General features: G+C 43.5%; 1 protein-coding gene across 4 annotated transcripts in view; it reads left to right on the top strand.

Moving 5' to 3' along the window:
* GALNT9 (polypeptide N-acetylgalactosaminyltransferase 9) overlaps nucleotides 1–26,507 on the top strand; it is a 699,106-nt gene that overhangs the window by 338,372 nt on the left and 334,227 nt on the right. For 2 of the 4 annotated variants that reach the window (XM_039505455.1, XM_039505458.1), the window contains exon 2: nucleotides 622–698. The exons of the other annotated variants lie outside the window; for them this stretch is intronic. The gene's annotated coding sequence lies outside the window, so the exon portion shown is untranslated. The remainder of the gene's footprint in view (nucleotides 1–621; nucleotides 699–26,507) is intronic. 4 annotated transcript variants of the gene reach the window in all.

The following is a 26,507-nucleotide window of genomic DNA, read 5'->3' as shown; positions in this document are numbered from 1 at the left end:
GAATCAGGGGAGAGCGAGAGGGGGCAGAAAGAAACCGAGTCCATTGTAAATATCAAAAATAAAGTGCTTTAATACAAGATCCCCCAAGGAATCCATTAATTTGACTCACAAAATTCCACTAACAATAATGGTGGGAAATCATCTCTACTACATAAAATCTACTTCTAAAGGCCAGACAGAATCAGGTAAAAAATCCTTGTGGTGAGATGCAAGCTTCATTAAGTGTTGAGTTGCTGTGCCCAGGAGAGCAGCTTTATAGTTCCTCAGCTCCACCCCCTCTTCGTTCCATCCAGTCATTTCCCTCCACCTCAGTGTTCTTCCCCTCCCCCTCAATTTTGTGTGTGTGTGTGTGTGTGTAAAAAAATTTTTTTTAAAAAAAGGGGCAAAAAGCCAAAATATTCCACCTTATTTGCTCTGGATTGGAAGAAGAGGCCACCAATAACAAACCATCCAAGGGCAAACAAATACAATCAGAATGAGTCAAGCTAACTAATATTTGACAGTTTTCCACTCTTCACTGGGAAGTTCCAGGGCTGTTTTCCTTGCAGTCCTGCATTCTAGCTCCAGGTGGTGCTGTATAAAAGTATAAATAGTGCCACTTACCACACCCCTTCCTTTCAGGGCTCTAACCTGGAGTCAAGCAGATGCTGTGTCTTCTCCTGCTTCCAGAGAAAACTATCAAAAAACACTGCCCTAAGGTAAGAATGCCCTAAACACTGCCCTAAGGTAAGAATGCCCTAAAGTCTCTGTTCTTTAGACCAAATGGAAGATGGTAGCTCTGCAGCTTGTCTCTTGTTCCTCTTCCCTTGGAGACTTTATGTATATCTCAGGAAGGCTTTTTAATGTCTCTTTGAATTAACCCTTCCAGGGCTTTATTTCTTAGCTTTCTCTGTTTCTAGTGGCAACTTGCGCTGTCACAACTGTCCTTACGAGTATTTAAAAGGACCTCCTAGTTATAGGCCCAAGCATACTGTCCTTAGAGGCTGACTAGCATGTGATTCCATGAATAGTTCTACCGAAAGTAGTGAGGAGGAGTTTGAGTAAGGGCAGCAGAATCTGGCCCTGAGAGAAGCTTGTTTGAGGGCAGATGACTCTTGTGCAACCAGTATATTTTCTCCTGGCACGCCGACCCTGACAGGTTGATGGCACGCTGTTTCCACATTTGGGTATGCTTCTGAGCTGGTGCAAATTGAACATTCAGGTCTTGTGGCTTAGGTTCTGGGCTGGGATTCAGGAGAAAAGGCTTCAATAATGCACAGTGCCTAACACAATAGGACTGATTTTTGAAGTATTTGGGCGTCACTATACTACTACTATTAATAACCACCCCATCAAGACATTAAACAATTGGAGCATTCAAGCCTGGGGACAAATCAAGAAGTCCACCTGACAAAATTGTGGTCACAAAAGGTCAAGAGGCTCTTTAGAATTTATCGGGTGACCTTTTTTCACCCCTCTATCAATCAGCTTTATTCTCCTTTAGCTTGCCCCATAGAGCTGTTTTCTATAGTTATCCTTGGCATCTATAGTTCCTTCAAACATTTCAGCGGGTCGGAAACAAAACATTACGAACATGAATAAATTATGCTTATACCTGGCACTGAAGCCTGCAGCTCAGATAAATTATTAGTGGGGGGTTTTATGAGACAACTCTTCTCTCAGAAATCATTGTCTTTAATGTAGTGATGGGTTCTGATTTAGCTTTCCTATAATGTCACCTTTTCCCTTGCACATTCTGCTCAGGCCATGAACCCGAGTGCATATTTAAATGCTTCACAATACATTAGTATTAAAAATGTATCAGTTATTTTCCTTTCCACAGTGTCTAGTGCACTTAAATGCATCGTGAACCAGATGCATTATCCAATCAGTAACTGGTTTGGCAGGCTTTTTAAAAAAATAAAAAATGAAGCCATTTTGAGAATCAAAACAAAACATCTTCATGGGAGCCAGAGTACATGAATCAGCATTAAATCCAAACTAGGACTATTTTTTTAATGTTCATTTAAGTATTCCAGCAAAATACTCAGACACGGTTGTTTGCTAGCATGGGTATCAATAGTAAAGCTAAATTGGCCAAAACAGCAGGAACAAGTGGACAAGTACTAAGAAAGGACTTGAAACAATGTAAGATTAAACTAAATCTACATGCCCTATATAGCTTTCTACTATCGGCTCTTTTCATAAGCTAATAATAGCTCCCTGGGGTGGTGCACATGACACAGCCTCTAATTTCTTTCCTCACCCCAAAATTACTTTTAGCTTGAATCTAGGAAGAAGCTTTTCTTTACTTGCAGTTAAATTGTAGGATAAAAATGGTTATTGAGGATCGTTCTAGTAGCTCGGAGACACCTTATTTTAAAACTCACAAAAGTCTGGATTGTGCCATGTCTGCACGGCCCTACACTGGGACCATTGGATGAACTGGAGCAGCCCAAGGAATGATTGGGGAGAGCTAGAATCCCTCCCTGAGCATCCCATTGCACAAGGGATGTGCTGGTTGCCACACTGGGGCCCTGCTGTCCCCCATTTCAAGGATGATCGCTCGTTTCAATCTCAGCATTATCTACATTCCACGCAAACATGTCCCCTGGCTTTTATTTCTGGAATGTATTTACGCTGGAGGTAAAGAATTGTGACGCTTACACCACCACTTTACGGCCCGCTCCATTTTCAAGAGAATCCAGGCTGCCTGAACCAAATGAGACACCAGGAGCCCTGAGAACATTAAAAGCCATTTAAAGCTATTCTGCTTACATCTTTTACTGCGGCACTCGCTGCTGATGAGAATGAAGGCTGCGGGGGAGAATGTTAATGTAATGAATATTCATTAAATGATGTTACTCTCGCTCACAATGGGTCCCATCAGGTCCCTCCAACAATGGAGGATGCTCTTTGGAAGTTTTTTTGCTTGTTGGTGTTTAATGACTTTATGTAGCTCAGAAGGCGCTTAAGAGGTTGTCAAGGTTCCTCCCCCACTCTGAACTTTAGGGTACAGATGTGGGGACCTGCATAAACACTTCTAAGCTTAACGACCAGCTTAGATCTGGGTTTGCTGCCACCATCCAGATTCCTCAGTGTGGAACACCCCCTTTCCTCCCAAAACCTTCCCCTCCCTGGGTGGCCTTGAGAGGCTTTTTCACCAAGTTCCTGGTGAACACCGAATATATTTATTTCAATTACAACATAGAATACAAAGTGTTCAGTGCTCACTTAATATTATTTTTATTACAAATATTTGCACTGTAAAAAAAACACCACCACCCAACAAATAGTATTGTTCAGTTCACCTCATACAAGGCCACTCAGTCCTACTTCTTGTTCAGCCAATTGCTAAAACAAGCAAATTTGTTTACATTTATGGAAGATAATGCTGCCCGCTTCTTATTTACAATGTCACCTGAAAGTGAGAACAGGCATTTGCATGGCACTTTTGTAGCTGGCATTGCAAGGTATTTACATGTCAGATATGCTAAACATTCACATACCCCTTCATGCTTCGATTTGTAGGCTCTAAAATTTTACAATTGTTTTGTTTTTTAGTGCAGTTACGTAAAAAGAAAAAAATCTATATTTGTAAGTTGCCCTTTCATGATAAAGAGATTGCACTACAGTACTTGTATCATGTGAATTGAAAAATACTATTTCTTTTGTTTATCTTTTTACAGTGCAAATATTTGTAATAAAAATAATAATATAAAGTGACCATTGTAATCCATTGTACTTTGTGTTGTGTTGTGTTGTGTTGTAATTGAAATCAAAATATTTGAAAATGTAGAAAAACCTCCCAAAACATTTATAATACATTTAAACTGGTATTCTATTATTGTTTAACAGTGTGATTAAAACTTAATTAATTGCAACTAATTTTTTTATCTAGTGATTAATTGTGATGATTTTTTTTAATCGTTTGAGAACCCTAGGCTATATATTTCATTATTTGGACTCTCCTAGCAGCTTATCAAGGCAAGTCAGGGCTGAAGTAACAAAACATTATGTTACATGGTGTTTACATGGACATTGGCTCATGTTTTGGCAGACCGGTCATTTTCCATTAGGTTTAGCTGAATTTTTCAGTGATTGAGGTCTCTAAGGCCAGTGCCGTCTCTACAACGAGAATATATTTTGCTGTTGGGATCTACCTATTATGGGAGATAATATGGCAACCTTTAAGCATTATTAATGGTTGTGTTGCTGTGCAGCACCCAGTCATTCACTGCCCACAGCAGGCAGCCATAGGCAGGCAATATTTAATCCAACTCTACAATCCTAAGTACATTTATTTTAGGGAAAAGATGAGACAACATACAATTTGCTCTGGTGAATAAATAAAGTGACTGAGGTTTATTTACTAAGCTCTTTAAGTAAACTTTAGGTTAGTATTTCAATGCCCATGGAATGATCAAGCTGAATCAACACTAGGGACATTGTGTGAAGAGCTTCAGGACCTAATAAAACTCAGGAATGTGCAACATGGTGGCAGATGAAATTAATATAGGGCAAGATAATGGCACATGTAAACTATTTTTGTGTAGTGATGGGTTCCAAATTAGTTGTGATTTCCATGGGAGTCAGCTCAATAAGCAGAGCAGTGGTTCAATAAGCAAGTAGATGGGTAAACTGTATTAAGAAAAGACTAGACTATTTTGAGAGAGAGAAAAGGTGAGTGAGGTAATATCGTTTACTGGACAAACTTTTGGTGAAAGAGAAAAGCTTTCAAGCTCCACAGAGCTCTTCTTCAGAATATTCTTCATAGAATGTTTTATGATATTTATTTGTGCAATGTATCTAATGTATCATTTCTAAAGGACCTAGCACGGAAATAGCAAAGGTTATAAAAACACAGCAGGGTTGTTGATCAGTTCTCCATCCTATTTTAGATGTGATCATACCTTATTCTGGCTGATCGTGAAGGTGTTCAAGACATACGTTACAAATGGAGCTATGCAGACGGAGCTGTGGGGAATGGGAACAGCTGGGGGCTTCTGCATGGATCCTTGGAGGTCAACTAGGTTTAAAGGTGATTCCATGGCCTTTCCCATAGGGAGGAACAAACTCTGCCTTCATGATTGGGGAAACACACAAGGGGATCCACACAGAGATTTTCCCCTTAGCTCCCTCCCATGGTTTTTATTGCAGAAGGCAATGATCTGACCCCGCTCCCCATAATAATCAGTAGCAGAGTGAACTGAGTACTCTGACCCCAATTCAGCCAGGTAACTAAACCTAATGTGCTTAGTCCCATTCATGTGCTTAAAGTTAGGCACTAGAAGTGGTCAATTTTTTTCAAAGGAACATTTTAAATAAAACATTTTTTTTCAAAACTGGAAATGTTAGTGAACATTTTTCATTTTGTAGAAATTTTTTTTTCTGTTTTTTGTTTTTTGTTGGGGGGGTTTCATTTTGTGTTTTACAAAACCCCAAACTGATTTTTTTTCATTTTCGTATATTGTCTTTTTCCTCACCTTTTTCAGTGGCAAAAGGTAGGAAGAAGGCAGGAAAGAAGAGAAAAAAATGAGGGCAAAAGTTTTTGATTAAAAAAAAAGAATCTGTGATGAAAAATTTTGATTAAAAGAAAAAAAATTCCATCTGTAAATGGAAAAATATGTTTCTGCTTTTCAAAATTTGTCACTAATAAAATTAAACTCTGAGCCAGAGGGCTCAGCATCTGGCAGGACTGAAGCCTAAAATACCTACCGCCTCATAACAATTTTCAGTTGTTTCAGATGCTAACTAGGTCCTTTTCTTTTTCTAAACAGGGAACATGGGATCTGACTAATATTTTCCTGAAAAGCTAAAAGTGTCATATCACCACAGACATTAGTGTTTAAAAGTTGCTGTTTTGTGCTTGATTAACACAGTATCATTATTTCATATCAGAAAGAAATTTGGCTGGGGATAAGTCTAGAATATCCCAGGTGGAAAACTCACAGGTGGAATTTATTTGTAATATATCAGAAGATGCTCCCTGCATACGTTTAAAATCTATTCTAGAACAGATAACGATAGAGAATTGTCACAATCAGATCTCTGGGCTAGTAGAACACGTGTACTCCCAAAGTTCTCCCTACAAGGCCTGAGGCAAAGCCCCTTGACATCAGTGAGTGTCTTTCCATTGAGTTCAGAGGGCTTGAGTCAGGCCTATCGGATGTTCTCTGTGCTAGAGTTCATCATGGCGCTCCATTTTAAGGTTATATTACTGGAAAGAAGACAGTATAGAGCTTGTATGATACGTGGATAGGCTGCATCCCACATATCGTCTATTCTGTGACATTTCCAACCCAACTTTGCAAGATCAAGAACGTCAGATAATTCTGATCCACCCTCAGCTTAGCTTTGGAACGCTTGGCTTAATTGAACCTGGATTCTGAACCTTCAGGTGTTCATTCGTCACTACTTTTAAATGTGACTTTTCTGGCGTCTGTGGCAAGCCTTTCAATGGTGTGCTGCTTTTTCTGTTGAATAACTGAGGCTCTCCATCCTGTTCCTCTGGGTGCACTTGTGGTAGGGCCCTGGCCTAGGATTGCAGAGCTCTGGGTTCAAATCCCCACCTTGTTACAGGCTCCCTGTGTAATCTTGGTCAAATCACTTAATCTCTCAGTGTAAAACAGGAATAATAACATTTCCTTTGCCAGTCTTGTCTATTTAGAGTGTAAATCTTTGGGGTGTGGGCTGTCTCTTAATAAGCACTCATATAGTGTCTAGGACAACGGAATCCCAGTTGCCGTATAATTCAATAATAGTCCAATAACTGTTTTGCCACTGACTTTAAGGATTGCTATGACCGCTCATAATAGTTATTTGCGAGATGTTTCCCATTCTAAAACTAAGCTCCTTGTAATCCTCCTTTTTTGTAATTGAAAAATTGTTCTCTGCTCCTTGTATTCCAGCTCCAGTCCCTGACACAATCCCTTTTTCTTATACTGTCAAGCTTTTTACCGTACTCAATTCCAGCCCCCTCGTGCGCCCCCGTCCCCCACGTGAACGGTCATTTTGAGTGCTCTGCCTCCGACACTTCCAGAATGGAGCTGCAGTCTATTAAGATTTAAAGAGATCTAATGCAAGCAGACAGGCAATAGTGGGGATTTAATTTAGTGATAAAAAGAATGTAATCAAATCTCATCATGTGGACATAGAACCATTACCAGAATTGCAGATTGTTTTCATACTTCAATACCCTCTCCATTATGAAGCAATTAACTCTCTCTCATATTTTTTTAAAGAACAATAGCATTTGTTTCACATGATGCTTCTGCCTCTATTCAGATGTGCTCTATATGTTGGATGAATCTTTACTGTTTCTTTGTAAGAGGGTTCATATACTTCACGTGGTCACGACTCCACAAACTGTCTTTAACTTTGAGATATAAAATAACTTAGATCATAACGTATGTTTTAGGGTCGCTTGTTTTAATGTGCAGTTTTTCAGTGGAATGATCGTTGCTTCTTCCGGATGGAACCAGCTGTGGAAACTCTTCTAAGTGGCTGCCCCCTCATTAGGTGGTATGGATTTAGCAAATGATTTTATTTCTTTGCCTTCATTTGCAATTGCCTCTGATAATCATGCTAAATCTAGATTAGCAGCATGATTTGCATTAGAGGGTTTATGCCACCATTCTTTGAACATCTGGTGTTTTTCACAACTGCAAATGCCTGCCTGGCCTTCCATTCTTTCCTTTAGCTTCTTCTTTTTTCTTCTCCCGGCTCTTTGTACTAATTAGCAACAATCAGAGGAGAGAGCTGGTGTGCTGAGGAAGCACAATCTATACACTTCAAGGGAGCATGGTGCTGTAATTCCCTCCGCGCTTGGAGAAATAAAATAATGACTGAAATTTACATTGACTCAAAAGTGAACGAAATTTACATTTTCTTAATACCAACTCCCCCACCCACTCCCAAACAAAAACCTCAACCGCACTAGGATTACTACATTTTTAAAGTGCAGGAAAATTCAGATTGGATTGAGGGCATTCTTATAATTCAGTGTTCTAAGATGGGGGACAGAGGGAAGAAGCCCTGGTGGTATTATTAACTTTAACTTTAATCTAGAATTCCTGGGGCTCAACCAATATCTGTAATTAGCTTCTATTTTTTTTAATGTAAAGGGGATTTTTTTTTAAATACTGCATTTATCTGAAGCCTTTCCTTGGAGGAGGGCTCCAAAGGGCTTTATAAACCAAGATGAATGTTCCAGACTTTGTTTATAAGAGATGGGCAAGATGCAGGAATTACTGCTTAAAATTCTCTAGCTTGTGGTATGCACGAGGTCAGAGTAGATTATCAAAATGGTTTTAAAAATCTCTGGGGGAGATCCTGACCCTATTAAACGCAATGGGAGTTTTGCTGTTGACTTCAGTAGGGCTAGGATTTTTCCCTGTGTATCTATTATTAACAACTTGTTTGTTATACTTGAGAGATGTGCTTAAGGAAGAATACAACACTACACAACCTGTTTGTGGAGAATACCAGGGGGAAGTCCTGACAGGAGCCTAAGAGGAATGCATGGAGAAAGTCAGCCAAGGGGCTGATGAGGGAGCAGATTATCTTCGACAGGAACAAATTGCCCTGTTAATAAATTAAAAAGGTAATATAGAAAGAGAGAGAGTCTCTCTCTCTCTCTCTCTCGCTGCGGTCGGGGTTGGATGTAGCCCCTCAATGCAGTGGGCGACCATCCTCAGCAGCAACCTCTACCCCAGTGCAGTCCTAATCCTGACCCAATGAGGGGGTCATGCGGGGTGGTGGCATGTGGGCTGCTTGCCCCACACTCACCCCGCAGCGTTGGCTCCTGTCCTGTGGGGCTGGGCTCAGCTCCCCTCTCTGGGACGTTGTGACCTGGCACATAGGATCACACCACCATTCAGGTTTGATGGAGGAGTGGCCAGACCAAACCTGTGTGAGTGGGGCTGCGACCTGGCATGCAGGATCCACTGCGCCACTCGGGTTTGGCCCAGCCGCCCCTCCATAAATCCTGAGTGATGCTGCTATCCTGGGCACCAGCTTGCAAGGCATGGAGTTGGGGAGCTGGGCCCAGCCCCACAGGACAGGAGCCACTGCTGTGGGGTGAGTGCTGTGGGTGGACTTGTTCTTCAAACCCCCTCAGTCCCCCTCCCCACAGACACTCTGGGGCCTCCCCGGCTCTCCTGTGCACTGGGCTGGAAATAAGGTTGCAGTGCTGGGGTAGAAGGTGCTGCTGAGGGTGGTTGGTGCCCCACCAGTGGCTTAATATAGCACACCCATTGAATCGGGTGGCTACAGCTGGCCCTGGCCATAGACAACTGGAACTCCGAGAGAGAGAAGTGCATGTTCGCCTGGTTTTGCACCCTTGGTTTCATGGTTTCTGTGGGTGCAATTGAACGCGTGAATCCGTGCTAGGGTTCCCCCTGTCAGTGGTGTCCAGACTCGCCCTACAACAAAGGAGAAGCTGTGCCCTCAAGAGTCCCCTGTGCTTTTATTTGTCGATCTCAGAATGCAAGAGGCCTTTTCACTTTTGATGTTCATACTAGGGCTCACGCCACCTTATGTTGGTTTGATTATCCTACACCCCTTCTTTGATTTCCTGAGGGTCTGGAGTACAGGCTGAGACTGCTGGGGATTTTAGCCCCGCTGCTAACTATGATCCTCCGTCTGGACTGATCTCCTTCCCTGTCGCTCCACCAACAGGTGCTTAGCTCCCTGTTTCCTGGTCTACAACTTTTTGCTTAAGGCTGAAACCAGTGGCTTGTGGTTAGTTCAGTCTGGGCTCTGAGCGGCTCTAGCAGCATATACATTCTTCTCCTCTATCCCTGATCCTGCAACGTGCTTAAGCACATACTTCACTTTAAATCAACTCAAGCACATGCGTTTGTGCTTTGCTGTATTACAGCCCCAGAGGAAGCTGCGTGTGTATTGCTGGATTCCTTCAACTTGAATCCTAAGCGTTAAAAATGTTGCTCTTTGTCTGATCTCTGCCCAGAGGAGGAAACCCAATTAATATTGCTCGGGCCCTTGGATGCCTGATCAATAACATGCCCTTAGCTTTGAGAATAGGTAAAATATTCAAGGGCAGAGTTTAATGGTTGCATAGCACGGACCCCTAAAGATGAGCTATTTCATGCAAAACCCGACTTCCGCTGCTTAATGGCCTCCAAGAAGGCCTCTGCGCTTGAGGTGCTATACGTGTTAAGGGAAATAACCTTATCAGAAACCTTATCTTTTATTCTTTTTGATCTTCCTGATCAAATTGACAGCATAATTGCCTGTACAAAGATGAACAGAGATGCAAAGTTGTGCTATAAATTCAGCTGTTTTGGCCCTGCTTGTTAATGCCAAAAAGCCTCAAAAAAGCCCTTGAACTCCACAGGGGAGAGAGAAATTAGACCCCAGATGACACGACTGAATTTTATCCTACCAGTGGTGTGTCTTTTTTTAAGTTAAATTAGATAATGTTAGAATCCACCACACAGCATCACTTTTTTATTTTAGGGGATTTGTTTTCAAATCAGATTTGAAAATTTAAATCCAGTTGTGACAGAGTGCAGGGAGGGAACAGGTGAGCCTGCATTCCGATGGCTCTGACACCCGTTAGTTCCCTGAAGAAGGCTGACTGGGGTAACTGAGGTTAATTATCTAAAGAGCCAATTAGCCTGTGAGCTGAGAACTGTTAGAAAGGCACAGGAAGGAAGTGCAAAGGGGAGGAGCTGAGCCCAGAATCCAAGTGGTTTCCTGCAAGGGAGACCTTTTCTCCTCTTGGGCCCTCGAAAGAGGATAAGAGGGATATTGTACGTTGTATTGCTGCACAAAACTGTAAAGGTGTTGGTGGAGTGTTGTATCAACCAGGCAAGGTACTAACAAACTTCAACAGGACTTTATTTTTACAGCGGAAACCTCTTTACCAAGCTGCTGCTGCACCCTCTGTAACTCTCACTCTGCCTCCTCAACTCCTCCCCGCTCCTTCCCGTTTCCTCTCCATCTAAACACCACATGGAGGGATCTGAACTAACCAGCACAGAGTGGGTAATCAACCAGTGCAGTCTGAGCAGGTTTTTGTAGCGCAAGAAGGCAGGAGCAGACCGTGCCCTACTACTCCAATGGATGAAACTAACAAATATCAAATGCGACTTGTGATACTTCTGCTCGTTCAGAACTGCTGTGAGACTCACCAGGCTTGGCAAATTTAGATAAGCTTGTCCTTTCCCAGCATGCCTTGTGTGTGATCTCAATTTCATGCCTCATTGATTAAGGTTCAGCTTAATCTCCAGCAGGAATGGGGAAAAAACCCTACCGAGAGCTTCCCTAGAGTGACTGGCTTTCTGGATCATGTCAGAGAGGTTGAGGCACATTGGTTCAGTTCTGTGGCCATCTCAGCTCATTCTGAAAGCTGTCAAGACCAGTAAATCCCGCAAATGACGTTGAAACACAATATAGTAATGCCTGCTCTGACACCAACATTTAGTCCCACACTGGGAACTTGGCTGCTTTAATAAAATAACCTGCATCAAAGTAAAATCCAGGACTACCTTGCCAGATTGGAAGTTGGGAATTACTGCATTTTGGATACTACCAAGTAAGTGAACACAATAAAGAAACCAAGGATGATTCATTACAAAATGTGCATCCTTCATTTATGTTGAAACTTTAAATTTAGTTGTAACTATTTATAATACTTCATAATATATCAGTAAATGCAAAGCAGTGTATTTTGTAATCAACCAACCAAGCGTTAACAACAGGAGACATGCAGGATGGCATCCGGCTATTAATCTTGCTGACTGGGGCAAAGGAGAGCCAACCGTTAGTTTGTCTTGAGCTGTGAACTGGAGATCATTTTATTTTATTTATTCATTCTTTTAGTTCAAAATGTAAAACTAGAAGTCTGTGCATGAGATCTAGGCATCTTGATAGCGATTAAATGTACAGACGGGCAGTGGCGGATTTAGAGTTAGTGGGGCCCTGTGCACAGCTTCGTTTTGGGGGGGCCCCCCCTTGGGACCCACCCAAGAAAAAGAACATTTTTCATTCTTTTTTTATTCACCATCCTCCTATATTATAAGTAATAGAAGGAAATGAAAATAAAGTACCTTGATTGTTTTTGGTAGTCTAACTTTTTTTTCACAGACCACTTGAAAATTGCTGAGGGTCTCGGTGGACCACTTAATGATCTTTCCAAATGTTGTCTGTACTGTTAGCTAACTATTGTAAAGTGCTTTGGATAAGAGCGCTTTATATATAAAACTTAATAGCCTTTCTGTGGTTGACCTGAATGGAGTTCTCAGACCACAGTTTGAGAATTTCTGGTCTAGATGAAAGCTTGTATTTGCATTACTCTAATGTGAAAAATGTGTAAAAAATAAAAACCATTAGATGATACATGAATAGAAAAATAAAAGTTAACTTCCTCTGAAGAAACTTATTCAATTTGGAAAAAATAATTATTCAGGTAGCTTTTTTTTCCTACACTTTTTCTTTACAAAATCATCAAATAAGTCTTCCTAAGTAAAATTTTGTAAAGAGGCACTTTCAGTTGTCAATATTGCCAAACTTGTCAAATGTTCCTGACTCACTGTATTTCGCAAATAATTTTTAACTCGTTTCAATACAGAAAAAGAACATTCACCAGAAGCATTTGTGACAGGTATTGTTAAAAAATATTTTCAGAATGGTTTCTACATTTGGAAAGGTTGCCTGCAAACCGTCACTTACAATTCTCTACAAATCAACTGGTGATCTTGAAGCACAGACCTCATCATTTTTAATCAAATGAATGAAATGTTTCACTTCATCTTCAAAAAGATTTGTGTCTATATCCTCTTGGTAGAATTCACTTAATTTCTTTCTGTGGTGGCTTTTAGCATTTTCATTCATGCTTCTGTCAAAAAACACACAAAATAAATCAACAATTTTCTTTAGAGATTCACCTCTACTCTGCAATTCCACTATTATTGTGTCACAAATAACATTGACAGTCTCAATGATGATCTTCACTTTCCCCTTTCAATTGTCTCTAGTTTCATCGAAAAATAACTTCCTGCTTTTTTTATGCTTCTCTTCGGATATATCAGAGGAACCTATATTTTCTGTTAATGTTAGTACCTTTGCTTCCACCGAGCTGTAGTCATTTTCGAACTTCCATGACAAAACTTTTAACTGAGGCTAACAGTTGTGCAGCATTCAGTAAATTTGTATCAAAATTTTGCAGCCATCTCCTGCTGGCATTAGCAAATCCCTCAGCAGAATATTCCCTGGCTCTCACTTCTCAGCCCTTCCCAGGAGCCAGATCAGTTGGTCCAAATTTGTTGCCTTGCCAAAACTATTTCAGCCCAAGAGTAGGACCTGATGCAAAGCCGATTGCCATCAGTGAAAATACTCTCATTGACTTCCATGGGCACTGGATCAGGCCCTTAGTGAGGTTCCACTGGAGGATAACTCAATTACAAGTGTTTTGGTGAAGCTTTACGATCGCGTTGGTTTTGCAAATAGGATTATGTGCCAATGTAATGGAACGTGTAGAGGTGTCCACTTCTCTACAACCAATGGGTGACTTTCAGGTTTCTAGACCTGGATCTTTTCTTTCTTTTTGGAGTATATTTTTTTTCAATCTTATGACTGTGTAAATGTGGGCAGGAGCTTCTGTTAGAATGTTGGTTAACATTCGTCCCCCGTCTTTTGAAAAGAAAACATAAAAGCAATGTTAACAATCTTGTATCTCAAACTGCCTCAAGGTCCATGTGCCTTTAATACCCTTGCAATGCGTGACTCTGAAACCATTGTTCAGTTCTTGGAGCACAAAAAATATCTGGCATGAATCTGTCACATGCGCAGTGACTTAAGAACAGCAGAATGTATTTGCCTGCCGGTACGTACAAATAAATTTGCCTCTTGACTGCTCTTTTATATCCCAGATACCCTTTGTGTTTTAATGACTATTATAAAGCCCTTAGTGGGTTATTTATCAGAGGCTGAATTATCCCCACTTTGGGCAGAGGTCCCAAGAGTTGCACCTTAGGGCATTTTCAGACAACTCTCCCCTCAGGTGAGAGAGCATCGGGGGAGTTGTGAAGGGGCAGAGTGTGGGACCTCCCGAGTTCATAGGGTTCTGGAGGGAATGCGGAAGCGCAGGGAGTGTGTCAGATTTCTGTGGAAGACTGTTGACATTTACATCAACGCCATGGATGAAATTTGATTCGGTGTCTGACTCAGACAGCCCATAAACTCAGCCTAGCTCCATGTCTCTCTCTAGCTCGTTTCCTGTAGATAGGTGCAGGGTCCACGAGACGGCACTGTGCCATAAAGGGGAGCCCCAAAGTGCTGGAAGCAGAAGTAGCTTCATGGCGGCCTTCCCCTCAGTGCAGCTGCCTGCCCTCTCACCTGGCACCAAGGCTCCTCCCAGAGTTGTGCTGCATAGCCGCCTTCGACAGAGATTCACTGTGTTATTGTTGCAGCAAGCAGCATCGCCTCATGAATGGCTAGCTGCTGGGATAACTGTGGCACCATGTTCCCCAGCTCTGCCGTCAAAACCTACAGCTTCCCTGTGGTCCCGGGCTGATGGACTGTGCTGGTGAGCCACAGCTCTCTTACATCTGTGACTGCTACCCGGCATCGGCTGCATCTCCCCGCAACTTGCTTACAGAGCGAGACCAGTAAAAACTAGCAGCAGGCCATGTCTGTCCTGAGTGGGGTTGCCAGATGCCTGGTTTTCGGTCAGACTTTCTGGTCGAAAAGGGGACCTGGCAGTGTCCGGTCAGGTGTACTGACTCGACACCAAAAGTCCCGTTACTGCGGGCGAAGGGGGAGGCGCGGGACTGGTGCCACCTTCTACCCAGCCGGGGCTGCCTCCTACGAGCAGGCAGGCTCTGAGTCAGGCAGCAGCTGCTGTCCCAGCCCCGGAGCAGAGGGAGCCCAGCTGGAAGGGGCAGGGAGGAGAGCAGTGGGAGAGGGGGAGACAGGAGAAAGTGTGGGACAGGCCCTTGAGGAAGAGGCGGAGCAGAGGTGGGGCCTCAGGGTCCAGTTTTCAGCCATTAGAAAGTGGGCAATCCTAGTCTTAGGGTCTGGCTAAAGTGCCGAGGATGAAGGTTACGGCATTCAAAGGCTGCTTTGCTGGTTCACGTCGTGGCTGATTTCAGGCTTTCCTTTATGGGCCTGGTCGGAGGTGTTGTTTTTTTTGTGTGCTGTGGGTGGCAAAAAACCTAGAACCGGCCCTGAATCAGCCACCTAGTCTCTACCCAGCTCCTTGCACAAGACACCGAGATGCTTATGTGGGAGCGTATTTCTTGCTGGCCTTGGGGTTGTCCTTTGTTTTTTCTCTTTCTCTTCCAACGCTGTGGTGGGGGGAGCAGGGAGAGAGGGAGAGGCTCTGTATAGCGTCAGAGGACTTGGCGTACGGTAAGGGCACCTCTCTGCCGTCCCAAGCACTCCTTGAACAAAAGTGATATCAATCTCCGGCTGCTTTGTTATGCAGCTGAGTTCCCTGGCCCTCCCATGTGACACGCCTGGGGGTGAGATCAGCAGTCACTCCACATGAATTATTGCACTGCCTGGCTTATCTTTCTGCCGTTTCGTCTTTAGTTTTCTTCCAAGCAGCTTGCATGTACAATAACCCCTTTGTTGGGCTTCATTTTTGTGTGTGTGCAAGATCCATAACACCTTTCACATTGTTCTTAGAGAAATACGTGGGTGGGGGGTTTGCGTGTTCATCAAGCAGTAAAACAAGCCTGGAGAGGCTTACAAATAACTCTGCTTCTTGGACAAGCCCTTTTTGTTTGCTAACCTGAGGATCTTCTTGTGTCCTCTCCTCCCTGCCTGTTACAACAAGGTCACCCTCCATTTTATCTTGGCTGTTTCTCCACAGCATGGGCAGTAGGTCTCGTAAGCAACCCCTGTGGCCTCTGTGACCCAGTGCCTGCACCTGGACAGGATAAGAGGCACAAGGTCCTCTCTTATGTGGGGTACCCATCACGGCAGAGTAGCCTCCAGAAGGCCACTGCTACCCTTTCCTTCCCCAAGGTGTTGGCCAGTGCAGCTGAACTGGCATAGAGGGAGAAATAATTTGCACCAGGTATAGGGCTGGTGAATGTTCTGCTGCTGGAATTCAGTGGGAACCGAGGATTGGATTGATTGTGGAGTCACAGTCTGGTTCTTGCTCTGCTGCAGGAGCAGCACAGCTAAGCGCTGCCCCCTACTGGGGGTTTATGGCACAGCTGCAGTTAGCCCATGGTCTCTAGGTCTCACTGCTCGTGCTGCTGCCATCAGACTGGCTATATTTGTTGTTGTCCCCTTGTATTTTGCCCCAATCCAGCCTCCTGTATCATGTTTCTCACATGGACTTGTATTATATCTATGTGTGAAGAGAAGTTTTGAGGTATAATTGGTACCTAAGGAATATCCTTCTGCAATCAAGTCTTAGGGGACATTTGTCCAATATGAACTAAGAGGGCCTCTGAATTACCAATCAAAAATTAGAGCTATATAAAATCAGTTTAATGAGTGACTAGCTATTCACACTGGGGGTTCTTTTAAAGCAATGCATTGAAAACACTAAAATACTGGAGAAAAGGGATGTCGTAGAATCTTGGTCTGATACTTTTATTGCACAGGAATAACCCCTCATAGAGACATTGATTTTGGAATTCAGATACAGGTGCATCCTGGATTCTGATACCAAATCAAAACCACCTCTTTGCCTACGACCTCTGCACACGGCTAGTCTATGCAGAAAGATGGTTCCGTTGCTGTTGCCCCATGCTACGATTTTCACCCATTACCACTGATTTATTTGGGTGACGTCCATTTTGGAATGTGCAGCTTGGCCTGATTTTCAGAAAGTCCTGTGCACCCGTCTGAAGATCAGGCCTTTTGGGAGGCATCTCATATTACTAGTTGCTAGTGGCTGTGAAGTCGGAGGGTTAGGAATGTTTTTTTTACCACATCCATCCAGTCTCTAGCATGATGAGGCCCAAAGCGGTGGAGGTGTCTAGGCTCTAGTGTTGCACACACTGATTATTTTTGTATAGGTGCATAACATACCAGCCCCACGATAATACAGACACAGACACTCTCTCGTGTGCGACTGTGAACAGTGCTGTTACGGAGTGTGGGGGAGTCAGGGCCCTGCACCCCGCACTTCCTGCGATTCACCATGACTCTCAGCCAGCCAGCAAAACAGAATGTTTATTAGATGACAGGAACACAGTCCAAAACAGAGCTTGTAGGTACAGACAACAGGACCCCCTCAGTCAGGTCCATCTGGGCAGGGTGGGCAGGGAGCTTAGATCCCCCAGCCCTGGGGCTCCATCCATTTTCCCAGCCAGCTCCAAACTAAAAAACCCCTCCAGCAGTCTCCTCCAGCCACACCCCCAGCACCTCCTCCAGCCTTTGTCCAGGTTCCCGGGCAGAAGGTGACAGCTGGCCCCAACCTCCTCCTGGCTCGGGTTACATACTCAGATATCATCCCTCAGGTGAAGTCACACCCCAATATCCCATCACCAATGCAGACAGCACCAGTAGAATTCCCCCACAACATTCCCAGGTCAATCCTCCCCACTCCCTGCTCCGTCACAAGTACTAACAAGGTGGAGCTATGCTGTGCTACTACTCTACTCATTCCGTGCCCATAAAACTGGAAATGCCAATTAGGAATTTACTCTCTGCCCTTTTCTCCTTGCTTTAAGGTTAAAAAAGGAGCTTTATGGGACTTTTCTGGGAGGTTCATTGCTGGATGTCTTTATTTCTCATCTCCCTCTTTCAAATTAATATTGCCTTTTAGTTTTATTATCTTGAAAGCCGAGAGAGATTCTGAGTTTTATCTGGAGAAAGCTCGTTTGTTTTTAAATGATTTTTCAGCCTGGAAGCTGGGCGAGTACAGGAGGCTGTAAAAGAAACTGCCACAGATTAAGGATGAGTTTCTTGGTTAACTGAAAATCCAAATGGGTTCAGAATGAGAATTTAAAACTTTAAAAGATCTGAGATTCTTTTGATGTGTTGATCCAATAATGTTCTACTTCAAAGGCTGTTAAGTAATGCAAGGAAGTAGAAATTACTCCACACCGAGCTACAGTATGACTCAGAGTGAGTAATTGAGAACTATCTTAGCTATCCTGGGGGCATGTACTACATTGTATTTATTTTGGCTTTATAGTAATGCTCCCTAGCTCTTACACAGCCCTTTTCATCCATCATTTCAAAGCACTTTACAAAGTAGGTCAATATCATTATCCCCATTCTACACACAGAGAAACTGAGGGACAAAGAGGGAAGTGACTTGCCCAGGTCTTCCAATAGGCCAGTGGCCTAGAGTTAGGCCCTGTAAATCCATAGTTAGGCACCAAATAAGTTACCCCTCACAGTTTCAAAAATGGTACTGAATGCTCTTTGCTCTTGTCTACACTGGCAACCAAATTCATGTTCTGCACTGGTTCAGCTGCCTCTAACGTGGACATCCCTTATCAGCAATGGATCATTTTTCATTTTCCCTCACTCCCAGCCATCGTGGATAGGGTGCCATTAAAAGCCCAACATGCCAGGTGAAGTACAGATACAAGGAAAGCATTACTCGCCCTGTGCACTGGAAAATATACGATGTCCCAAACAATCCCTGATTTTTTTTAAACAAGTATACAAAATTTAGCCAAGGGTAAATGGAGGGTTCCTTCAGCATATAGATTATTACTGCCGGATATTTGCTGGAAAGGATTAAGGGCTCAATTATGATACTTAAGAGAATGAGCTGCATTAATAATACCTAACTCTTGTACACGGCTTTTTTATCAGTAAATTTCAAAGTGCTTTACAGAGGAGGTCAGTATCATTATCCTCATTTTACAGATGGGGAAACTGAGGCCTGGAGGGGGGACATGACTTACCCACAGTCAACCAGAAGGCTGGTGGTAGATCTGGAAATAGAACCCAGGTCTCCTGAGTCCCAGTCCAGTGGGGAGGAGAGGAAGTGCACCACCTGTGTGGTGATCACTGCAGGAATACTCAATCGGGATATCTGCAAGACCCTACAGGGAGCTCTTGCTGCAGAGATCTGCTGTTCCTCCCCCTCACCTCCTGGCCAGGCTCCTGTGCATCTGCAGAACCTACATCCCACAGTACTGCAGTGGCAGAGAGCTGGTGTTCCTCTAACTTAGCTCCTACAGTCGGGGGGATAGGGCAGGTTTTGCTTCCCTCCTCTCTCACTAGCAGAGGAGGGTAAAAGGTCTTCTGTGTTGAGAATGTCCATTTATACACACACTGAGATGATGAACTTCACGGAACCAATGCAATCCCGAACAGCAGCATCCCCTTAGCATGTGTCCGCTAGAGAATGTAATGAATGCAGAGTGTTAGTAAACCAAAGGGAAATCTTCTGTTCAGAGATGGTTAGATGGGCTAAAGATTGATCCTTTGCAAATGGAGAGAATACAAAGATTTAAAAGCTACACACTGAAATAATGATCTGAGCGAACTACCAAATTGAGAGGCAGTGTCACTGTGCTCAAAATGAAGAGTGTGATTCATTTAAGGATGTATGATCGTCGATTTTAAGGCCAGGAGGAGGGGAAAAATATTCACAAATAACGTAGTGATTTAGGTGCCTAAGTCCCATTGAAAGTTTGTATAAAATAGTCCATTAAATTCCCCCCAATATTTCCTGCATGTAGCTCAACAACCTTATGGCTGAACTAATGCATATCTTTTCGAGTGGCATCGATTCTTCAATTAAAGACACCAAATGATGGAGAATTTATCATATCCCTTCAGAATTTGTTCCAGAAGTTAATTACCCTGACTGTTAATGTGCATTTTCTTCAGTCATCTGCCCTGGATAGCTATGACTTGATATCTTCTTTTAATAATTTTCTTATGCTGTCATGTATTTATCTGGATTCATGAAACAACAAGAGGTGCCTATCACATACTTGGTTGCCCTGAGCAATAAAACACAATCAGTAAATCATAATTTATGGCATGTGAATAGTTTGTGTTGGAAATAAAACGAAATTCTATTCTGTAGTTTCGTATACTGTCTTCATCCCTGTAGTATCTGAACACCTTCCATTAATACATTTAAGCAACGTTACTAACTGTTAGTATATTAAGCAACATGACTATGGTAGGTGTAGCTCTTTCTCTCATTCTTTCCCCAGGGGGAGAATGCGTGTGCAGGGAAGAGTTTTAGTTTGGCAGGGTTTTGTTTTTAAATGTACATGTTGTGTTTCATTTATATTGGAGAAGACAAGTTGAAGATATACATGTTGCCCTTGAAGGGGAAGGTGATGAGGTTTTTGATGGTCCTTAGTTCCGGTGTGAGTTCGTTACAGTCTGGGACCAGCCCCGACACAGGTAAGCTTGGCTCTTATTGTAGATCGTTCCATTGTGCCTGCAAAGTGGCCTTGTTGGCCATGGGCCTAAGCCCGGAGCTTTAGACTCTTGAGATATCCTGGGCCCAGGCCTTGAAGATTTGCACTTGGCTTGATATTCTGTGAGGCAGCCAGTGGAGAGAACGGAGGACAGGTTTGATGTGCTTATGGTAGCCTATGTTGCTGAGGGGAGACACTGCAGTGTTCTATACTTCTTGGGCCAATGGCTACACACCCGGGTCACATTGTGGTCGTACAGACATGAGGCAAAACAGAAGAGACGATAGGTAACTTGTAGAGATTTTCTTCTTATGTTAATATTTGAAGAGGTGGTGAGAGACAAAGGGTGGGTAAGAAAGCCCTGGCCATTATCACAGTGTGTGAATTGCTGAATTACTGGCTGGAGATGTTTCCTTTTTGTCTCCAGCCTTAGAGACACCACTGTCTCATCTTTGAACATGAACAAAATGCGGAATGACTCTGACAGCATTTCCTTTAAAACCCCAAAGAGCTGTATAATGGATTGGAACTCAGGAGACCTGGAGTTTATTCCCTGATCTGCCCCTAACTAGCTGCGTCACTTCTCTCCGTGCCTCTCTTACCCCTCCCACCCTTTGTCAGTCTGTGTAGAATGTAGTCAGCTCTTTGGGGTACGGGATCTTTGACACAGCACTCACCACAATGGGCTCCAATCCCCAATGGACTCTTAACTGTAACACAAATGATAATGCAGCTTAAAATTGAGGAGCAGAAGCTTGGAGATTAGAATATTATTCTTGCTTTCTTCCACCAGTCTCCCAGACTAGGTTTGTCTAGGAGTGATCTGGAGCCTGATTCAACCCAAGACTTCTATTGTCTCCACTGGGGGTTGGGTCAACGCGTTAGGCATTCTGTAGTCAGGGGAGGCGGGTGAGTCTAAACAGCAGATGGTTGCTACCTTTTTGAAATATGTCTCTTTTGCGGGGCCTCCACTGGGCAGTGGAGGTAAATATAAAAATACTTGAGTAGAATTTTGGAGTTGAATAGGATTAAGACACAACCATTTTCCAATGGTATTTGGGGAAATGCTGGAGATGGGGAGACAGGAGGAGGAATATTTGTTTCAAGCTTTTTCTAAAGCATGTTTTCTTCCTCTCCATATTTTTTATCCACTCTTGGCCTTTCTGTGCCTTAAGGAAAAGATAATTGTGGAGGGAAGGATGTTTAAAATTAAGAGATTTCAAAGTTTTGTATGAGTTGCTGAACGGGTGCACTCAAAGGAAACTCAGATTCGCTGGTTTTTTTCCATTTCTAGTTCTCTGCTGGGCTGTCCCTGATAAGAGACTTCAGTGGTTTGACTGAACACCAAAGTATCAGCCTACAGCAAGAAAACTGGCAAAAAGCAACTTATATTTGTTTATACTGAAGGCTCTGTTTTTTTAATGGGTATCGTTTGTTCCTCTTTCTACTGTGATTTTCCTGCTAGAGTGATCAGGAATTCTAAGAACTCCTTGGTGCCTGGCTTATACTGCCAGGAAATTGGTGCCACACACACGTAGTGTGTGTGTGTGTGGGGGGGGGAACTATTACATTTGATCTGTAGGGATGAAACATATTTCAGGCCAATTATCTGATCTTGAGAGTATCTGCTCCACTCTGCTCCCACACTCTTCCGAAGGTGCATCCCTCATCTCTTTGTTAGGCTTTGTTACTGCTGTGTAAACAGCAAACACATTAGCTATGCTGAAAGATTAAAAAGACAGACAAAGAAATATGATGTGCTTTGTCTCTAGTTTGGCAATTTAAGTATTCTAGAAGTCTGCCAAGCTGCTTGCTTATGATTTGGGAGACAATGAGCACAAGTGACAGATGATAGGAAAGCAGATAAATAATGCACAATTTATAAATACTTCTTTTTATTCCCAAGACATGCTAGCTTTTTAGGAGCTTAAAATTTGCTTCGTTAGACTAGACCCAGTGTCTGTCTAGCCTGGTATCCTGTCTTTAACACTGGCCAGCACCGGATGCTTCAGAGGAAGGTGCAAAAAATTCTGGCAGTTGTGGACTAAGCTGCCTCCAGGGAAATTTCCTCCTGATTTGAACTGGGTGGGAAATGGTTTTCCTGTTTTGCACTGGGATGAAACTCAGGCTGTGTCTGTCTGTTCCCAACCCCCACCCCAAAATAGCGAAGTGGTTAGGGCAGTGAGGTGGGCGACAGGGTTCAAGTTCTTGCTCTGCCATTCTCCCACATCCCAGGTGAATGTCATAATCACTGAGCTCTAGAGTTTCTCTCTCAGCCTCTCCTGTTGGAGCTGTTCAAATTAGTATAAATAATTACTCATTGGGCCACCGAGTGGGAAACGAACTCAATAGCCTAGAGGTCAAGGCACCCATCTACGTGGTGGGAGACCTGTGTTCACCTCTTTGCTCTCAGTCAGGCAGAATATGTCCTTGAATCTGGGTCTCTCACAGCCCAGGTGAATACGTGGCCAGTGGGCTATTGGCTATTTCTGAGGTAGTCCTCTCTCTAACCAGAAATTCTGTTCTGGACCCAAGAAACCTTTCCTGTCAAAACTGGTATGTTGCTGTGAAAAGTATGGTCAGAAAATTCCCATCCAGCCCTGAAGCACGAGGATTTGTATCCTTTCCAAACTCTTCTAAATATTTTTGTTCAACATTTACTATTATAACTCTGATATTCTTGTTATCTATGTACGTGTCTAATCTTTTTTGGCAACCTGCTAAGTGCTTGGCCTCAATGCTCTCTTGCGGCAATGAGTTCCACAAACTCACTGTGCACTGTATTTTCTCTTACCAGCTTTGAATCTGCAACCCTTCAGTTTCATTCAGTGTCCACTTGTTCTTAAATTATGAAGGGGAGAGAATGGAAATCCCCAATTTACCTTCACCCTGGCATTCGTTATTTCTGTTCTTTTAACATATCCCCTCTAACTCCTCTCCTCTCCAAGGACAATCCTCATATTTTACAATCTCTTCCTATAAGAGTTTTACTTCTGTGCTCATGATTATCCTGGTCATGATCTGGCTCTATTTTTGCTGTATCCTTTTTGAGGTGGGGTGAATTTAGTATTCCAGATGAGGCTGCACCAATGATTTATATAATGGAATTATATTTTCTGTATTATTCTCCATTCCATTCTTTATGCATCCTGATGCCATTTTTCTGGATCAGGGCAGCAGGAAGAGCAATTGGTGACATGATTAAAAGCCTTCTATTCAACAATATGTTATATCGCCTAGCAGAATGCATCTGTCATATTCTAAACTCTATACATTGCATATTTTAACCACATCATAGCTGTGGTATACAGAAATAAATACTGTACATTGCAAACTGCAACACAGGTAGGCTGGGATTTTTGAAGGAATCGAAAGGAATTAGATGCCTAAATCCCAGTGAAATTTAATAGGAGTTGGGCATCTAACTCTTAGGTATGTGAGATTTTCAAAGGAGCCTGTCTTGTACTGGTGAAACTCCATCAATGGAATGGAGACTCTATCCTAGAACATTCTGTAACTCCACCCTTTGGGGTATGTTTACCCTGCATTTAAGGCCCACCTGAAAATGATTACTGCTGGAGCAGTGCCATGCTTATAAGATCAAACTCTTCATTCCAAGCCAATTTGTAGTTGTTTAATGTAATGGTAAGATGGGTTTTGGTTTAGCTGCCTCTGAAGGAAGGATATGGTAGCGTAGTTCCTGCCATGAGTGAAGAGATGCCCCACAGAGGGACTGTGCAGAAGTCCTGGGTTTCAGTATGGGTGCTTCTGCCCTTTGCAGGTATCCCAACTTAGTATGGGGATCTCAGGCAATCTGTTGGTGTTAGCAGGCCAACCCTCATTTCACATAGGGGCCAGTTCCATTCTGATAACAAGACTGTTAACAGGAATTGAGTGAGTTGAAGCTCATGGAGTTTTCCTATGTGGGAAAACACATGTAGGTATAGTTTGTAACCCAAAAGGTTACACAAGTGTTTCCTGTCCAACCTGGCCAAGGCATCTGAATCACTAGTGAGGAGGTAAAGACTATGGGGTATATCTTCAGTGCAGTGTTAGGGGTATTACCTAGGTGTTTCTCCTAAACCCCTCTTGTCCACACACACAACCGTCTCACCTGTGTTGGGTGGTGCATTCAGCCCACCTTAGCTGGCCAGGGTTGAGGGGGTGGGTTAGAGCCCAGGTGCCACTTTCGCTCAGGCTGATAACTGTCTTGCCATGAGGACACAAGATGAATCACTCCAGTACTGATAGTCCATCAATGCCTTCCCACATCAATTCCCCCCATGTGCCCAGCAGGACAGACAGATTCTCCCACAATTCACTGGGAAAGGGCCTCAGAGTGGCTCAATGTACTGCAGCGCAGAGAACAATTGGATGTGCCCCCAGACAGGGCCGGCTTTAGGAACTGCAGGGCCTGATTCAAATACCCGGCAGCGGTCTGGGTCTTTGGCAGCACTTCGGCGGCAGGGGGTCATTCCCTCACTACGGGTCTTCCGCGGACCCTGCGCTGCTGAAATGCTGCCGAAGACCCGGAGCGAGTGAAGGACCCCATGCCACCAAAGACCCAGACCGCCACCGGGTGAGTAAAAAAAATTAAAAAATGAAAAAGGCGTGGGGCCCTCTTAGGCGCAGGCACAGGGTCCTCTTAGGTGCGAGGCCCAATTCCGGGGTATCGGGGGAATTGGCCTAAAGCCGGCCCTGCCCCCAGACCTTCTATTTACACACCCGGGTGAATGCAGCACCAGTGAGGACACAGTAATTTGTGAATGGCTTTGCATTGTGGTTGTTCACACTTGGGCTAAGCTAACCTGCAGGCCAGACACCGAGGCTAACAGCAGTGAAGACATATCTTGTGTGTCTAGGTTTCTATATCCTTGTATCTGAGCCCCTTTTCACTTTAGACCCAAGTTAATCAGTTACACAATCCAGCTGTCCAGAACTGAAAGACTAGAGTTCACTGTGACACCCAGCCTCCTGCAGTAACAAATTGTCTAAATATTCTCACTTAATTATATTAACCTCTTTACTCTTTCATATTTATAGCCCTCGACAGAAAACAACTTGCATGATACGTGGCCTGCCACCCTGCCATAACCTTGCCAAGAACCTCAATAATGAATCCCTTCCATTTGTTCCTTAACTCTGCTTAGAGTTATTTATTATTACAGAACTGCCAGCTTCCTTTATTAAGTTCCTGTCTGCCCCTGAGACTCCTGCGTTTGTGGCACTGAGCTCAATCCTACATGGTGCTGAACCGCCCCATGGCGCTGCCGAACGCAGTTGATTCTCATTGACTAAACACTTTGCAGGAAAGTGCGGTTGATGACAGACAGACAGAGTGCTGTGTGCTGGAAAACTCCCCCGTGCAGTGTGAAAGGCATGTTGTTGGCTGAGGGCAGTGTGCAGAGAAGTTGGCTGCTTTGTCTTCACGGCACTGTAATTTTTTGGCTCTTTAGAAGGTGTCCCATCGCTTCATTGTATACAGAGACTAGACCATGCTAACTTGTTTCCTTATTCTCCCCCCCATCTGATTGTATCCACCTGTTGCCTATTGTCTTACAGGTAGGCCTCGTCTATGCAAGTAAGGGTTTGCTGGTCTAGCTATACAAATAAACCCTCTTTGTGAGGACAGGGTTTATTCTGCAAGAGGACTTTTGCTGGTGTAGCTTATATCACTTCCCTGAATGCAATAAGCTACGTTAGCAAAAGCACTCTTGCTGCTACAACTGCGTCTACACTAGGATTGTTGTTGGTATAAAAATGTCATAAAATAACATACCTAAGCAACATTACTGTACTGGCAAAATTTTATAGTGTAGACCAGCCTCTAGATTGTAAGCTCATTGGGGCAGGGACCATGCCTGGACCAATGAGGCCCTGGTCCGTGACTAGGACTCCTAGGAGCTATGGTAACCCAAAAAATAAATAACTGTGTGATAAATGTGGGGGTGCTCTTTAATGATTATTAATATTGTATCTGAATCTGTCACTGGCATGGTGGGTCTGTCCCATAAGTGGAAATGGATATCCGCTTGGGGAACAGAGTCTACCCACCTCAGGAAAAGAGGAAGGAGGCCCTTAGAGTCACCTCACAGTTCCAGGGTCATGGGGAGACAATGCCAAAATGAATAGCATTAAGGTACGTCTACAGTGCAATTAAACACCCGCTGCTGGCCTTGTCGGCTGATCTGG

This window comes from Mauremys reevesii, linkage group 18 (assembly GCF_016161935.1).
Source record: "Mauremys reevesii isolate NIE-2019 linkage group 18, ASM1616193v1, whole genome shotgun sequence".
In the NCBI taxonomy this organism is placed as follows: Eukaryota; Metazoa; Chordata; order Testudines; family Geoemydidae; genus Mauremys; species Mauremys reevesii.
Note: the sequence above shows the minus strand (reverse complement) of the source record. Positions and strands in the feature narration are given on the sequence as shown.